General features: G+C 36.5%; 1 protein-coding gene across 2 annotated transcripts in view; it reads right to left on the bottom strand.

The window, feature by feature from the left end:
* LOC129725769 (protein argonaute-2) overlaps nt 1–17,841 on the bottom strand; it is a 126,712-nt gene that overhangs the window by 85,468 nt on the left and 23,403 nt on the right. For both annotated transcript variants that reach the window (XM_055681944.1, XM_055681946.1), the window contains exon 2: nt 11,163–11,477. The gene's annotated coding sequence lies outside the window, so the exon portion shown is untranslated. The remainder of the gene's footprint in view (nt 1–11,162; nt 11,478–17,841) is intronic.

Genomic DNA, 17,841 nt, shown 5'->3' with positions numbered 1-17,841 from the left:
AAAATGAAAGAGTAGAAGAAAGTTTTTCTCTAGAATATTACTATAGAGCTCTAGATCCATATTTCCTCCTAAGCTCATTTCTTAGAACGATGTACTTGGTCTACAACAGTGAAAGGAGGCGCATGATTAACGTTCGCGTTGGAGTGGGTGGGAGCTTTTGTCGTGTAACTGAGATAGCCAGGGGCACCAAAACTCACAGGAATGAGTAAATAGCTATAATCTTTAATATTTTCTAAGTTTTTAGCTTTATGACCGCACCTGTTGTTTTCTTGATGTGATTTAATAAAATAGCTCTATATAGATAATTTTGAAATATTAAAAAACCTTTCTTCTACAAATTTACGTAAAATTGACGGGGTATTGACAACATTTTGGAACATCATTTACCTCTATCTCTAAAGATAAGAAAGTTAGCTGCTGGATTCCATCGAGAATTTAGGTCACCCTAATTTGTGATTACAGGAAAATGTGCGCTCCATCATATGTAACAACTTTGTAGAAAAAAGTTTTTCTCTACAATACTACTATCAAACTCTAGACCCAAATTTCCTCCTAAGCTCGTTCCCTAGACGGCTGTCTAATAACCAACTTAGCGTCTCCACCGATTCAACCCACTTGTCAAAGCGGACTCTGTAATTTTGCGGCTGCGGAGCTCTCCAGAGGAAGGCTTACCTAACCCGCCATATTCAGCTCGCTCGATCAGAAGTTCAGCTTATATGAAGATTTATAGATAGATTTTTTTTCTAAATAAAGTTGCATGTTGCCATGCGAAAATAATAGTTTCGCGTGAAATTGCACATGTATGATCCATAGAGCAGTTCTTCACCTGCCACTCTCTATGCACTTAGGTATCCCCGAATGCTTTTTCAACTGTCACTAAAAAGTGAAAAAAGATATCTTATTGCTTAAAAAAATAAGGATTGGCTTAAGTACAAAAACTGCTCCTTCATTACACTTAAAACTTCTTTTCATTCGAACTTCTTTTGTATGAGTTTTACGAGAAATTCATAGACAACCATACGTATACAATCCTGTATACAATCAGCAAGACACAATCATGGTTCGCAGAGAATGCGAAGAATCTTCGCGATTTCGTCACTAGTGAAGAATGGTTAACATCTTCACCAGTTCTTAGCCCATTTGACTTCTTCGTGCGGAGTTATATTCTTTTGGTCAATATTTGGGAGCAAATTTCTCAGAATATGGTATAGTGGCAGCGGCAACGGCATCACAAAGTTATTAGAATTAAAGGAGACAGATATGAAATGAAGATGGTGTAACATTTCTGTTATATGTGTGAATAAGTGAACTTGGTTGTTATATTTTAATAAAATCACATTCACTTCTGAGAGGAAAAAAGAAAATGCCGTGACACTATTCTATATAGATTTAAAAAAAGATTTCATTGCACCATAATTGATTTTCTAACGATAAAAAAAATACACAGCCGGTTGTCTCACTGTCTACTTTTTTTGAAATCTGAGAACATATTGTAAAAATAATTCAAAAAGCTACTTCTTACTCGCTTTTCCTGTGCTCGTCTTTTTATTTAAAACAAAAATTTACGTAGACAAGCAAATCCAGCAAACCAATCGAATAATACTCAATCATTCAATTTCGATTTCGGGGAAAAGCGAGCGCCATATTTGCTGTGGTGTTGCTCTCAGCAGTCCACACTACCTGTATCGTTCCAATATTAATTGTTCCAGGATTATGGAATAGGCTTCCCTCGCCGAAAAACGAAAAATTCCACACTAGAGAAACCTACACAAAGGCAACATTAACCACCCACGTTCAATACAACGGTTACCATCGCGTTTGATCGTCTGCCCTGGACACTAACAACAAACTGATTACTTTGTGGCGTACGAATATGTATGTGTGTGTGTGCGTGCGTGTGAATGCGCGGGTGTCGATACTAAAACTCGAGAGAGTTCCACCAAATCGTAACTACGTCATTGCCCGATTTCATCACTGCATAATCAACAGGAATCAGCTTCTCCATCCATAGTGTAAAAACATGGAAAATAATACAAAATAGCGACGTAGCACCGAGCACGTACGTACCTTTTCTAGTTCAGTACGAGGCCTTCTTGCCGTCTAGTCCGCTAGTTCGTTCACATATTGCATCATGTTTATTTATTTGCCGGTACTTTCAGCGCCAGTCTGGCCAGCACGACACAAACAAAATTGACATTGAAAATATGTAATTCTTCTAGCGGAGAGTTCTCGTTCCATTCGCGTTATCAACGGAGAGTGTCTACTAGAGAGACCGATTACTCCCGCTCTCCCAAACAACATTCACAGACATACACGTTTCACCACACTTCATCATGGCGTTATGTTGATGTTTTTAAAAACATGTGGAGTGGGGTGGGAAGATTGCAAACGAAAGTAAAAGTCTCTCGAATTCGCTCTAGATACCGGGAAATAAAAAAAAAAATAGTGCAGTACAAATTTGCTGAACTACGAGTTGAATGCATTGAATGGTTATTATTTGTGTGTTGTTAATTGTTTCACTGCCCCAAAGTTAACAGAATTGTCATACAATTTTGATCAAATTCAGCAAAAACTCAAACCTGGAACAATTGAATGAAAATTCAATAAATTGACGAATTGTAGCCATTTTCTGGGTGCACAACAAAACCACACTGTTTAAACTACGTTCAGGGGGATTGCAATAGAACTTCTCGATTGGGAACTACGTCTAATAGATATTTTTAAAAAGTTGTCAAATCAGTTTTAGAGTCTGAAGATAAAAGCTGGCAGGGAAAAGGATAGTGAACAAATTGATATAGGGTAAGGAACGGCTTAGGCAGTAGCGCCTATGTTAATCAGTCGAAGAAAACAGGCCTCAAACTCCTGCATTTTGAGCAATATCGACAATTTAAATGATGGAAACGAAAACTTTGATTGTCTAGCTGTCTTACGAATATAAGAAATACCGTTCTTCACAAAGAAATCACACAGAAATCACCATTCGAAACGAATCGACATGTATTGCAGCCATTCAGGAGCTACTCCGGGTGCTGAAAAAAAACGCCTGCAAAACAGATGAAAACTGCTTAAAATAGGTTCGGGGTGATTGGAATAGTGTCCCTCGATTCGTAACTTTGATTGACGATTGTCAAAGTTTGCTAACTTAGTTTTACAGTCTGAAAACAAGTTCTGATAGAGAAAACGATAGCGAACAGATTGATATACTACTGTTTAAGTTTCACCCAACACATTTCGAGTATTTCGTCTGAATACACAGCCGGTTCCTAAAGCTGCTCAAAATATGTTCCCTACCCTACGTATGTTTTTTTTTTTTTGCTTTTCGAATTTCGCGTATTTCATCTCAATGTAACCTGGCGAATTATTGTTGAAATTCGCATGATATCATTTTTCGCTTTTTTCAAATGGTTAACCGTGAACTTCTTGTCAAGATTTTCATAAAGTTCAGTTTGAACTGTACAATTAAGGGAGCCACAATAAAATTCTAAAATTTTGGTTATCATCCGTTACAGGCTGTGGGACCGTTCCTAATTCACGTGATCATATTTCGATCAAATATTTGATGTGACAAATCCGATGCGAATAAAACGTTGCATTAATCATGATTTTTCTCCTTAAGCGTATAATCATCATTTCTTATCTCAAGCGTATGTCAAAAAGTCATTAAAAAATTTACTTTTCAATTGTTGTGAGAGTCGTAATTGGATATTCTTTTGGAAAAATACAACCAAAAGAAAATAAGCCTTAGAATTTTTTCAATTGCAAAACGCTACTTTTTCAGGTTCAGGTTATGAAAGACTACAATTTTTGACTTGATTTAGTAAAGATAAATGCAATAATGTTCTAAAAATTCATGAAAATTCAATAGTTCAAAAACTGGTATGAAGTCGTTAGGCACATCCTAGAAAGAATTTTCGTTACCACCATTTTCTCACAAAAAAGAAAAGTTGGATGACTGTTTTTTGAAAGATTTTTTTTATTTTTTAAAAATTTATTTATTTCGTCAATCATAGTAGACTACATTTTAAAAACTATTCCTAACATCACAAATATAGTTATGTAATTCTAGTGTTCAATATTTTTCTAAGAGCATTTCGTGACATCGTTAAATCAATAACTTCACATAATTTATTGTAAAGACTCATCATACTATTAACTGGCCCAGCCATGGCATATTCTGTTCTATAAGAATTTATTACGAAAATTTTTCGCGTGGAGCGTGTGGGAGCATAAAAGTTGAGTTTTCCAAGCAAATTTTCCGAACTTATGCGTTGTGAAACTAAATCGTTGACAAGAGTTACCGAAGCAATTTCTCTTCTTTTTTCAAGCGTTTCTATATTAATAAGCATGCAACGCGATTCATAACAAGGGAGAGGAAATGAATTCCAACCTAGTTTTCTTAGTGCATATAACAAAAACTGTTTTTGTACGGATTCGATTCTATTGGAATGGACGTCTCGATAAGGTGACCAAACAACACTACAGTATTCTAAAATAGATCTAACATATGTAACAAAGAGAGTTTTTATAGTGTACGGGTCTACGAAATGATAGCTGAACCTTTTTATAAAACTTAGCATACTGTTGGCTCTATTGATGATCGTATTGTAGTGATCAATGAATATTAACTTAGAATCCATAATTACTCCTAAATCTCTAATTTGATAACACCTCTCTACAACTTGATGTCCAAGAGTGCAACTGGCATGTTCAGGATTTCTTTTCCTTGTGTAGGATATAATATTGCATTTTTTTACGTTGAGATCAAGAAGACTTTTTTTACACCAATATAATTAGTTTAGTTATACATTTACAATAAATAGGAATAATTAAAATTTTAAAAACTGTTTTTATATGTTGAGAAAGCTAGGTAAGAGTGTGTATATTCGGTATGACTTGTTTTAATATATATATTTTTTTTAGGTAGAAAAAATGAATATTTGGGACCATTCACCTTCCACGTGGTCAGATTTTAAGCGTTTTTAAAACAACCCCCCCCCCCTCCTTCCCCTCAGTGAACAACTGTGTGCATAAATTCTTAAAAGTTCGATGCTTATTACGGGAGTCTCTTCACGGTGAAATATAATTCACTCTCACGCTCACTTCACTTTTTGAGAGCTATTACCGATTCCACCTAAAGTGAGGTGACAAAAATTAGCTCCGTAAAGTGAGATTGACAGTGGAGTGAGAATGGGAATAGGACAAGTGAAATGAGCTCCGTGATCTTGGTGTAAAATTCAGTGAAATCAAATCATTGATTCCGAAGACTCACTCTCAACTGGGATTCATATTGATGGGATTCTCTTTTAATCTCTCAAAAATGCATGACCGCGCTTATTCAATCGCTGGTTAATCATATTGAATTTCTTCCTTCAGCAGAAAGGTGTTCATCATCATCCATGAAACGTTGTTCGCTTGAAGCTCCCAATACATTTCCGTGGATCAACATAGATTCATTCCCAAAAGATCTGAAGTGTCGAATTTGACTCAATTCGTATCATTCTGTTTGGGTCGTCTGGAGACGGGGAACAAGTAGACATTGTTTACACAAACCTGAAAGCTAGTTTCGATCGAATCGACCACGGAATACTGCTGAGTAGGATCGAGAAACTTGGGATTTCTGGTGATTTCATAAAATGGATGACATCACTGCCGTACCGTAATTTCTGCGTGAGAATTGATTCAGAAGAGTCGGAATATTTCACCAATCTCTCCGGCGTTCCACAAGAGAGCAATTTAGGTCCCCTACTTTTCACCCTTTTCATCAACGAAGTCACAACTTTACTGCCTACTTTACACAGATAATGTGAAAATATTCGCGATAATCAAAGCCTTACACTCCGACTGTCTGGAACTACAGCATTTGATCAACGAGTTCGAGGCATGGTGCACGAACTATCTGTTGATATTAAGTGTTCAGAAGTGCAACGTGATAACATTTCACTGCAAGCTGAATCCAATCACATTTGATTACACAGCTTAGCTTAGTTCTGACTGTACATATCAATGGTTGCTACTCCGTGATGGGTCCGAGCCACTCAAGATGCACAATGAATACAAAAAGCAAAGCAAAGCCTTGGTGCTACATTCCGTATCGGAATTCGACCTTCTGATTTACTATACACAGACTTCGCAGCCGACTGTTAAATGTACAGGACAATTGCGGGGCTAGCGCTACAATCCCACTGACACTAACAGTCTCTCCCGAGCCGGGACTCGAACATACGACGACTGGCTTGTTAGGCCAGCATCGTACCTCGAGACCAGCTGGGAGATTTACAATGAATACACAGTACTCAAACATAAACTGCAACGAGTAGCTCACATCCGTGATCTTGGCGTGCGCACATTTCGTCCACACTTTAATGAAATCAAATCATTGATCTCAAAGACTAACTGTCAACTGCAATTTGTTTTTTTTTTTTTAAGATAGCTCTTGAACACCTAGATCCTTACTGTCTTCGATCACTCTACTGTTCACTTGTGCTCTCTAACTTATTTGGTAGTCTGATGCTCTCAAGCAAACTGGATCGCTAGAATCGAATCTGTTCAGAATTTTTTATTCCGATATGTTCTTCGCATGGTTCCATGGAATAATCCGTCATATGAAACCCGATGTAAGTTACTGGGACTTGAAATGCTTGGGCAACGACGAACTACAGCTCAAACCGTGTTCGTTGCTAAACTCTTATCCGGACAAATTGAGTGCTCTGCAATACTACAGCAGATGAATCTTTATGCCCCTGAGAGACCACTCCGCACAAGGAACTTTCTGTACCTCGAGCCGACCAGAGTGAACTATGGGCTGTTCAATCCAGCCCGATTTATGGCCGCACAATTCAATGCTGTCTACGAACTTTTCAAGTTTTGAATTTCAATTGATGCCATCAATGAACGACTTGTTACTAAAAATTTTACGATAAATCGCCTATTGTTTCTCAATAACAGCGATAGTATAAATTATTTTAGAGACAGTAATAATATATAAAAGTCAGAAAAAATGAAGACCACATGTTTTGCCCTTTTACTGTTCCATTTATTTTCAGTTTGAGCTCTAGGTCAAACCTGTACTGACAAATGGTTGACAAAAGCGAAGAGAAAATTTCGCTAAACAATGAAAGATCGCAGCTTTTTACCGTTGCTGTGAATTTTATTGCTCTTAGCCAAGTCGAAAGTGCGTAAAGTGTTCAGAAACTTAAAAGAAGTTTTCTCGAAAGCCAACGTAGAAGCGACAAACAAAGCAATTACTCTGCGACCAAAATTCACAAAAATAGTTAAATAGCTTATAGCTATAATCTTCCATAGTTTTCAAGTTCAAGCTCCAGGGTTATTTTTTATTCATTTTATTTTTTACAAATTAAATTATTCTATAAAAAAACGATAGATGCGTTGTTTTTTTGGATTACCCAACTAGTTTTAAATGATTTATGTAATCTGACGGCAACTACATGTAGGATTGCTGCCATTAGATAACATCGAAACAATAAATATTAACCAATATTCTATCAAAAGATATTATTGGTACCAGGGATATTCAGTAAATCGACAAACCGAACATAAATTATGGAGTCTACTTTCGAATACCCTCAGGGCGAATTGATTGGAAGCCGTAACTTAACCGAATCTCTTATTTATATACGCTAAATTTTCACTTGTTCCTTTAAAGGAATAACGAAATATTTTCTTCTTTTTGTAATAAAATTATTACTTAAAAAGCAATTACATTTCCCTGTGTTTCTCTGCCATACAGTACGCGAATGTTGATAATGTCAGAGACATCATAGGGTTTTTGAAATCACAGCACGATCTCTGTACCGCTTTAAAGAGAAATATAAACATTTGTTTTCGTGCAAACGGATGCGAGCCATGTTGAGAAGACACCTTTTAGCTCGAAAAGAACTCTTTTAGATCTGTTCGATGGTACAAAACTAGTGTCAATCTAGAAAACCCATATTCACTAGTCACAAAGTATTACACGTTGAGCTATGGAACAAAAAAGAGGTTGTTTCAATTGGATATTTGATACAAGGCAGCTTTAGGAGAGATTCTGCGTATGTGTGAATAAACAGGACTGAAATGAACCAGATCGCTGCATCAACAATCGATCAAAATTTTTTTTTTCGAGATAACACCAAATCCCCACGTTTTATGCATTTTTAAGGCATTTGGCAACAGAAAAAAAAGTCTCGATTATCTCAATTCCATATACTCCCCCCTTGGTAGATTATCGAGGGTCGAAAAATCGCAACTTTGAGCTGAAGCAGATTGTTTGGACAGATTATTTTTTAGGGCCAATACACAAAATGTACATGGTCGGTTTTTTAAAATTCGATGATGAATTTTTTCCATACAGTTATTACCACCCTAGTGTAGATGTAACACAGGGTAGTAATCTACACCCATTGTTGTTCTTATGTTCCGCTTCTTCGCGGGAGTTTAGTAAGTAGTTCATGATTGTTATGATCAACATTAATTTTCGAAGTAGCGTAGACTATCTCAGGTGCAAATTTAATAGCGAAACCTGTCTCTGCTCAATGTCTTAGCTCCCGGTTCTCTAAGTCTGAATTAACTAGATATAAACACGTACTGTTCAAATGGATTACCTTGTGAGTTCGTCTTATTTTTTTACAAACTAATAGGGTTCGCCGGTGAGTTACGCATATTTAATTTCAACGGGGCAGGTATAAAAATGTTCGATTACACAGTGCAACCATTTTTTTTCCCTTGGCTCCTATGTATGATTTTTTGATGAAGTTTGATGCGAAAATAAATTTCCCTGAGTTTGAACACATTTCAACTTAAGGGGCAACAATGGCGCCGTTTTGAATTTTTGAGAAACCGGTAATTTTTGAGGTTTTTTCGACGCCATTTTGTTTTGAGGCCAAATATCAAAATTCTAAGAGTTTGTCCACATATTAGCATCCATTTACCCATCTTTTGAAAAAAAAAACAGATCTTAAATCGGACAAAAACTGAGCTCAAAACGGTGATTCTACGAAACCGGTTTTGGCATAGTTTTAGTATATTTCACGGGTCTCCTACGAAAGGCAGAAAATCGAAAGGCAGAACCACGAAAGGCAGAATCACGAAAAGCAGAACTACGAATGGCAGAATATTTCATAAGGCAGAATAACGAATGGCAGAATCACAAAGAGCACGAATGGCAGAATCAAAAAATGGTCTATTTTCTTTTGAACAACACACACTCGCGGCCTTTGGCCGACTCTATTGTCCAAGTGTATGCTGTCCTTACTCGCTACCGCTCGTTCGGACTTAACTAAGGGAAAGAAAACCTGTTTGAATAGTCCTAGAAAACCAATAGATCAATTGTTTGTATGCGAGAGGCCGCCGCTTCCGACGGCGGGTCGGCGGCCGGCTCGGACCGCGAAAACCACGGCGGCTTTGTGCCGCCTCGGTTCCTTGCCCTCGATTATGCGTCTTCGCCGCATGAATTGTTTTATGTTAACTATAACCAACAAGCCGTTGAGACTAGTGTAAGTTATACCTAACATCGAAAGATTACTCTCCGCGATGCCATGAGAGTCTTGAGGACCTAAGCAAAACCAGTCGGATGTAATAATTAGGCTTGAATTGCACCTCCCATCAAAACTGGTCATTGCTGTGTGACCAGTTATTATGTCTGGTTACCAAATAATATCAAATAATAAATGTAGAATAGCAGCTTTGATACCGTGACCAGGATTCGCACCAATTTGCCATCACGCACTTGGCTATCGTTGGTCAGGTTCTGCTATCAGTGATTCTGCCTTTCGTGCCCTTCGAAATTCTGCCTTTTGAAATATTCTGCCTTGTGTGTACGGTCATAGAGTTCTGCCTTTCATGATTCTGCCTTTCGTGCTTCTGCCTTTCGAGATTCTGCCTTCTGTGGCAAACCCTATTTCACAAAGCAAAATAATATCGATTATTTCTGAGCATTAATGGTAATTCGCTAATATCTTAATGTGGTAGTCAAATTATATCTTATTTTGAGTAAAAAAGTCTCAGAAATCGAATGGTAGGTGTCTGATCAACGTAAAATGTCAGCAAAATGTCGATTTTGCCCTAATTTCCCTACAATACTAAAATAGGTTCAACATTGTTATGTGTAGCTTTGTCAGCACTTGGCGATCACTGGATCTTTAATATTTCAACTAATAACTATCTTCCTGAGAGCACATTGCAATGTTTGATAAAATATTGCAAAAATTGTTTCAAAATTACATGTTTTCCCAAATTATGGAAAAATGCAAAAAAAAAACTCCTATATTAAACCGGATGAAAATCCAGTTGAGGTTTCAAGTTGGCGACAAATTTTTTCGATTAGTAATCTGTTTAAGGGGATTATTCTTAGAGCTAAAGGGTAAGGTGGAGAGTACGAGCTGAAGGTTATACCACTGGAGCTGCCCTTGTAGACACAGAAAAACCACTTGGATGATTTTAGGTCTAGTTCTGCAACATAGTCAGGTCAGATCTCCCTAATTTACCTGCAGGAAATAAATATGAAGTCATTGTTCTGTGATGACTCAAGCAGTTTAGTTAGAGGAAAATGTCTTCAAGTCATATGCAGTCGATTGTAAAAGAGCTTCGATATTTTTACTTGCTACTGGCACGGCAGAAGTGGAAAATTTCTCCAAATACTCACAATTGAATCTTGTGAATGCTGCAAATAGTTGGATTGATACTCTTATTCACTTTCATAGCAATGATTATACGACATTCAGAGCACATATCGTCCCCTTAATGCTAGAACTAGATAACTCGAAAATTGACGTTTCTAGAAAAACGAGTTTGAAAATTTGACCTATTCTGATGATGACGATTCAAATGCATTTTTTAAGGTTCAGATTTTATGAAACGCATCCATATCGTATCAGACCGGTTATAGCAACGAAAAAATCAACAAAATGCCGAGTTATTTAGTTTTATCACAAAATAAACTTGTTTCACGTTGAGATATCTAGTTTTTTGATTGATGAATAATACTTTTTCTTGTAATCGTGTTTCAACAAGTTTTGGATATGTTATAGAGCTCGACGCGATAAATATGATGGAATACTTAACTCAAAATCGACAAATTTCGAGTTATCTAGTTCTAGCATTAAGGGGACGATATGTTACATTCAATATTATTACAGCTGAAGTAAATCAAAATATTCTCTACTCACTTGTTTGACCGTCGAAATTTATTCGCTCAATCTTGCCGCCCAGAAAACACCACTTTGTACCTTCAAAAGTGATTGCACACTGTTCTTTTTTCCTATTGTAAAACTCGTATGCACGACACTTATCAAACACTTGATACTCAACTTCTTCTTGTTTGTTTTATACACTTTATTCCACTCTTGCCCTATCGCACGCAATGCAACATATAAACCCACCGGGAATTTCCCTCTTTCTTGGCTCGATTCACTGTGTTGAAAACTCTGTGCTCTGGTCTGCTTCTTCAATATAATTACCTCCAAAATCTTCTGTGACGTTACCTGCGTGTAGACAAATAAAAACACTATTTTCATAGATTCCATCCGAAGCAAAATGTAATCTTTCTGCCCTTCGTGTGCGAGGCGCAATGAACGCAATATCACTTGCGCTACTCGGATCACTTGCACCGCATCCAAGTCGCGGCAAGAAACTCCACGAAAGTCTTTAAACCAGATGGAACTCCGAAACCGTGTCGATAAACTCGTCCCATTCAACGCCGAAAAATTCAGATTCACAGAGAAGAAAGGCCATATAGCCTCCGGAGAGAAACCGACCACCATCACAGTAAACAAAACCGCCGTTGCAGGGCCTATCGATACGGTTTGCACACGTTCATATGTCAACTACACAAACAGCGTGGCAGCCAGCAGAGGTGCATTGGTCTCTGGCGACGGGTTCACGAATGTGTGGCGAAAAATGCATCGCAGCGCAACGCTCAGATTTCTCACACACAGCGGCAGGCAGAGTCACCCCATACCGGGATGGCCGCCCGTTTTGCTGCGTATTCACGATTTGGATCCACCGCGGCGGCGGGACGATGACGGCACAGCCGACGACGACGACGACGATAACGTCGTACCCGCGCTGCTCGTACTCCAAAACTCCCACTTCACAACACACTTCGGAACCGTTCTAAATTTTGCAGTGTGTCCGCCCCCCTCTTTCCACTTGGACTCATGCTACCCCCCCCCCCCCCCCTTTCGACAACGTTGCAGTGCCCGTATACACACATTCGATTCGATCGCAACGTACTCGCACATCAAACGCACACGTTAAACAGTTTTTTTTTTAATTTTTTCGTTAACCCATTTTGGTCCGAAGAGGTTAACTTATTTTATACTGCAATCGAGCTCAAAATTGAGGGTACAAAGATAATCTCAGGTTACTTAGAGCGTTAGAAAAGGGTTAATATTATATCTCTTCTGCTACAACAAAATAAAAATGGACTACATCTAGCACCAGCCCTTTCATGGGTTAAACCAGGTTAAGTCATGCCTTCCTTGCCTTGGGAAGTCGCGAAAACATCACTTCTACGCGCCGGGTCCACAGTAAGGTAAGGCGAAAAACAGATTGCACATTGCGTTCGGCGGTTGTTGGAAAGTGCAACGCAATGCAGCGCACAGGAGAAGCGAACTGCAAGGCAAGAAAAAGTTGCTGACGATGGGTTCTGTCTATAGTCGTTAAATCGAACTAGTCTGGCGGATTGAAAACACCACAGAATTGGCAACCTATATTCGTAACCAGCTCTAATTGGTTCCCAACTTTCGGTCGGTTCGCCAGACTAGTTACTAGAGTGACTATATTATCAGTTCACCCATGTTTTACACGAAAAGAGACTGGGCAGGGCCGACTTGTTTTCTCGGCATTGCTTCGGTGAAGAAGTTTTTTTTTTTGTTATTCAATGAAATATGGCAATCACCACTAAATAGGTTAAAATCTGGAGGAGAAAAAACCTTACGGCTGCTCTCATGTTAATGTGTTGTTTTTTTTTTCCTTGTAGATTTCTTGTTGATGTATTACATTGTTATACTTCCGGTCGAAGTATTAATTGTTAGTAATGTCTAATTTATAATGAATTAAATATCAATGGATTTACTTAGCGTAAGAATCTTTTGTATCACAATTAACGATATCTAATTCAGTTCAGCTTGATAATGTAAAAATAACATTTCATTGCATTATAGTAGTCTGCTTTAAGCAGTTAACTGTTACATTTTCATTTCTATTGAATATCAAATTAAAATCTGTGGTTTTTTGCAGTTTCAAACGTAAGCGTGTGATATTATTGTAAATTTTCCGATGATAAATTTATTTAAAAATGGTTTTTACAATTTTCTATGAAAAAAAATCTTTTAAAGATTTTACAACATTCCGTCGAACACTTCTTTCATTATTTTTCCTGAAATGGACCGAATAAAAAGCTTCACGTATGAAACATTTAATGCCACTCAGTGGCGTAGCTAAGAGAAAGGTTTAAGGTTCCAGCTCAAAAACTTTCTAACTCCTCGATATCGATTCTTCAAATAAAATTTTAAAATATTTGGCACAAAAAAAGCGACATCGGAAATTTTATGCTTTTTTCATCGGTCAGAAAAAATTGGCGGCTTCGAGGCACGACTTCCGGAAGTCTGATTACAAAGGCTATGCTAATCTTCAAGACCTTTAGAAACGAAGCCCCCAGTCATGTCTGGAGGCCCAAACTTGAGATCTGGAGAATGTTCGACACTATTTTTAAATCATGGAAAATGTTTACAAACCCCCAATATTGATATTTTGGAACCAGGACGACACGTGGAAACCAAAAATCGTTGCCCGACGACATTTGGAAAATTAAGATGGTGACTTCAGGTCAGGGGAAAAAAATATGACACTTTTTTGATGACTTACGAGAGCGTCCCTCTATGACAGTAGTGGTATTGGCAAAATTAAGACAGCCGACAGATAAAATATATTGCGACTATAACGTTTCCGTCTAGTTCCTCATACACGAACGATTTTTCCTTCGCTGTTCACCTTATTCCCACGTCGTAGATAGCATGTATATTAGGGTGCCAGCCAAAATGGTCATCTCGAAATTAAAAAAAAACCTATACAAAATGTTCACCTGCTCGAAAAAACAGCCTGTCCGAAAATTCAGCTCAATCGGACTCAAAATGGGGTGGCGCAAAGCGATTGAAAAAAGCCAAACTTTTTTGAAAACCGAAAAATCACCCCATGTGGTTGACGTGAAATTTCGGTTTTCGAATTTTTTTTTGATGCCAAATGACTTAAAAATGCATGAAACGTCGAGAATTGGAGTCATCTGAAAATTTTTTTTTGCAAAAATTTAATCTCTGGGACTTAGTTGTTTTTTCAATTGTGGAAGGGGAAGTTCAAAATGTTTAGAATTTATCTTTTGAAATTGATCACTAGTCTCTCGAAGTAGCTTGTATAATGATATACACTATAACTAGCATCGAATACATTATGTTTCATTAGGGTGGTTCATTTATTCGGCATAGGGTGGTTCATAATATTGTGAAAAACGAGTAGAAAATAAAAAATAGCACTTCGGTTCGTTTGATTGGTGTGACGTCTTCGACAAAGTTGTAGATAATTATTCGGCCTTTCCAAAAAAAATTACACTCAAAAACTTATTCGTTCAAAAGTTAGAAGAAAGGTTAAAAATTAATTATTCAAAAGGGCTCATTTTTTAAAAAACTTGATTTTTTCAATAAAACCTACGAAAGATTACCAAAACAATGAAACCAGTCCGATCATTTAGAAATCAAGAAAAATAAGTTATCATTTAAAAAAAAAATATTTTTTGAAAAAAAAAATATTTTCAATTATTTTTTTTAAAATGCATATTTTTTTTGATAGGACAAAATATTATTTACAACTTTGCCGACGATTTATTTGATTGGCATAGTGTATCTGGCAAAGTCGTAAATAATAACTTCGTTCCTCCAAAAAAATGTACTCTGTGAAAAAAAAATAAATTTAAAAATTATAACTTTTTTTCTGATTTCTCCATGGCCGGTTTCGTTGCAGAGCTGCGAAATTTCGAAACTACAAAATGAATATCACACAACAGCACTCTCATCCTGTCAGATTGAGATTGATATTGAGTGCCACCCGTGTCAATTCTCATTGAAAATCATGTCAATAAAAAAAAATATTGTCTAGAAACATGTTGAATATATTTAATCTGAGCCAATCCAATGCACAAAGCCTATGAAGTAAATGAGCATCTACATTCTCAAATACAAGAATATCGCTAAAACAACACAGCGCGTGCGAAATCGCAGTAGCCAGTATTACCACTGTCAACCGATTAAACGACTGACATCGATATTCACAGCCTTCAATTTCAACTGATATTCTGTTCCTGAAAGTGAAAATTCGCAGCTCTGTTTCGTTGTTCAGGAAAACTTTCGTAGTTTTTATTAAAAAAACGGTTTTTTTAAATGGGCTGTTTTTGATAATTAATTTATAACTTTCTTTAATATTTTTTCAAATTAGTAATTTGTTTTCAGAGTTTATATTTAAAAAAAAAAACAAAACTATTTTCTACAACTTTGCCGAATACGTCACACCGCTCAAACGAACTGTGTTGGCTCTAAAAATTTTTGCAATCATCAATACCTATCCGAGAGAGCATTTTCCAATAGCTTTTCAAAAATGAGTTGTGTTTCAATAAATTATACCAATAGCACAAAATGGCATCTTTTGCCTATAAATACGTCTATGCAAAGTTTCAGCCAATGGGCACGTTCACGTTCTGATGATGTAAACTTGACAGAAAATGTACGGTCGAACTATCAAAACGACGCAAACCCAGAAACAACGAGTCAAGTGTGTTGCGTATCTGATTGAGATCCCTATACTCTCATTATCACTGAATAACATCGATACAGTCTTTTGTCCGATTATATAAGCCAGAGCACTGTGTGTTCAATCAAGTGTTGGCAAAGGACATTATTGTGGTAAATAAAACGAATAAATTGTCTGGTACAACATTCGAAAGACGAGTGCAAGTGTCTTAGAGAGAAGATTTTTCAAACAAAGGAACATAACATATTCCATCAGTTTCCACCGTTTCATTTAAAAGTTTAAGACACTTGGAATCGAAAACATTTTTCAAATATTAAAATTCCATGTACCTCTCGTGTGTGATTTTGCAAATGACATGAAAGCATTCAACATTTTCCACGAGACACAATCTTAATTTTGGTTGAGATAATTTTTTTTTGCACAGAGTAGTTTGATACATTTTGTAAATTTGTTTTGTAATTATTTTCCATTTTACTTATGATTTTTCCAATTCAACATTGCCACCCTAACGACAGTGATATAACAAATATTATATTTTCAGGAATTTTTCTATTGGTATTCAGTGAAAAGTGATTTTTTTCATTTTATACTCATTTTTACACAATATTATGAACCACCCTATGTCGAATAAATGAACCACCCTAATGAAACATAATGTATTCGATGTTAGTTATAGTGTTTATCATTATACAAGCTATTTCGAGAGACTAGTGATCAATTTCAAAAGATAAATTCTGAACATTTCGAACTTCGCCTTCCACAATTGAAAAAACGACTAAGTCCCAGAGAGTAATTTTTTGCAAAAAAAATTTTTTCAGATGACACCAATTCTCGACGTTTCATGCATTTTTAAGTCATTTGGCATCAAAGAAAAAATTTCGAAAACCGAAATTTCACGTACCCCCCCCCCCTCCCCTTGGGTGATTTTTCGGTTTTCAAAAAAGCCAAACTTCAATTGCTTTGCGCCACCACATTTTAAGTCCGATTGAGCTGAAATTTTGCACAGGGTGTTTTTTTGAGCAGGCGAACAATTTGTATAGGTTTTTTTTGAAATTTTCTGGTCACTTTTTTCAATACGATGATTGAAGTTTGGTTTTTTTGAAAACCGAAAAATCACCCCAGGGGGGGGAGGGTTACGTGAAATTTCGGTTTTTCAAATTTTTTTTTCGATGCCAAATGACTTAAAAATGCATGAAACTTCGAGAATTGGTGTCATCTGAAAAAAATTTTTTTGCAAAAATTTAATCTCTGGGACTTAGTTGTTTTTTCAATTGTGGAAGGGGAAGTTCTAAATGTTTAGAATTTATCTTTTGAAATTGATCACTAGTCTCTCGAAGTAGCTTGTATAATGATATACACTATAACTAGCATCGAATACATTATGTTTCATTAGGGTGGTTCATTTATTCGGCATAGGGTGGTTCATAATATTGTGAAAAACGAGTATAAAATAAAAAATAGCACTTCGGTTCGTTTGATTGGTGTGACGTCTTCGACAAAGTTGTAGATAATTATTCGGCCTTTCCAAAAAAAATTACACTCAAAAAATTATTCGTTCAAAAGTTAGAAGAAAGATTAAAATTTAATTATTTAAAAGGGCTCATTTTTTAAAAACTTGATTTTTTCAATAAAACCTACGAAAGATTACCAAAACAATGAAACCAGTCCGATCATTTAGAAATCAAGAAAAATAAGTTATCATTTAAAAAAAAATATTTTTAAAAAAAAATTATTTTCAATTATTTTTTTTAAAAGGCATATTTTTTTTGATAGGACAAAATATTATTTACAACTTTGCCGACGATTTATTTGATTGGCATAGTGTATCTGGCAAAGTCGTAAATAATAACTTCGTTCCTCCAAAAAAATGTACTCTGTGAAAAAAAAATAAATTTAAAAATTATAACTTTTTTTCTGATTTCTCCATGGCCGGTTTCGTTGCAGAGCTGCGAAATTTCGAAACTACAAAATGAATATCACACAACAGCACTCTCATCCTCTCAGATTGAGATTGATATTGAGTGCCACCCGTGTCAATTCTCATTGAAA

This window comes from Wyeomyia smithii, chromosome 2 (genome assembly GCF_029784165.1).
Source record: "Wyeomyia smithii strain HCP4-BCI-WySm-NY-G18 chromosome 2, ASM2978416v1, whole genome shotgun sequence".
In the NCBI taxonomy this organism is placed as follows: domain Eukaryota; kingdom Metazoa; phylum Arthropoda; class Insecta; order Diptera; family Culicidae; genus Wyeomyia; species Wyeomyia smithii.
This window is presented reverse-complemented; position numbering and strand designations above follow the sequence as displayed.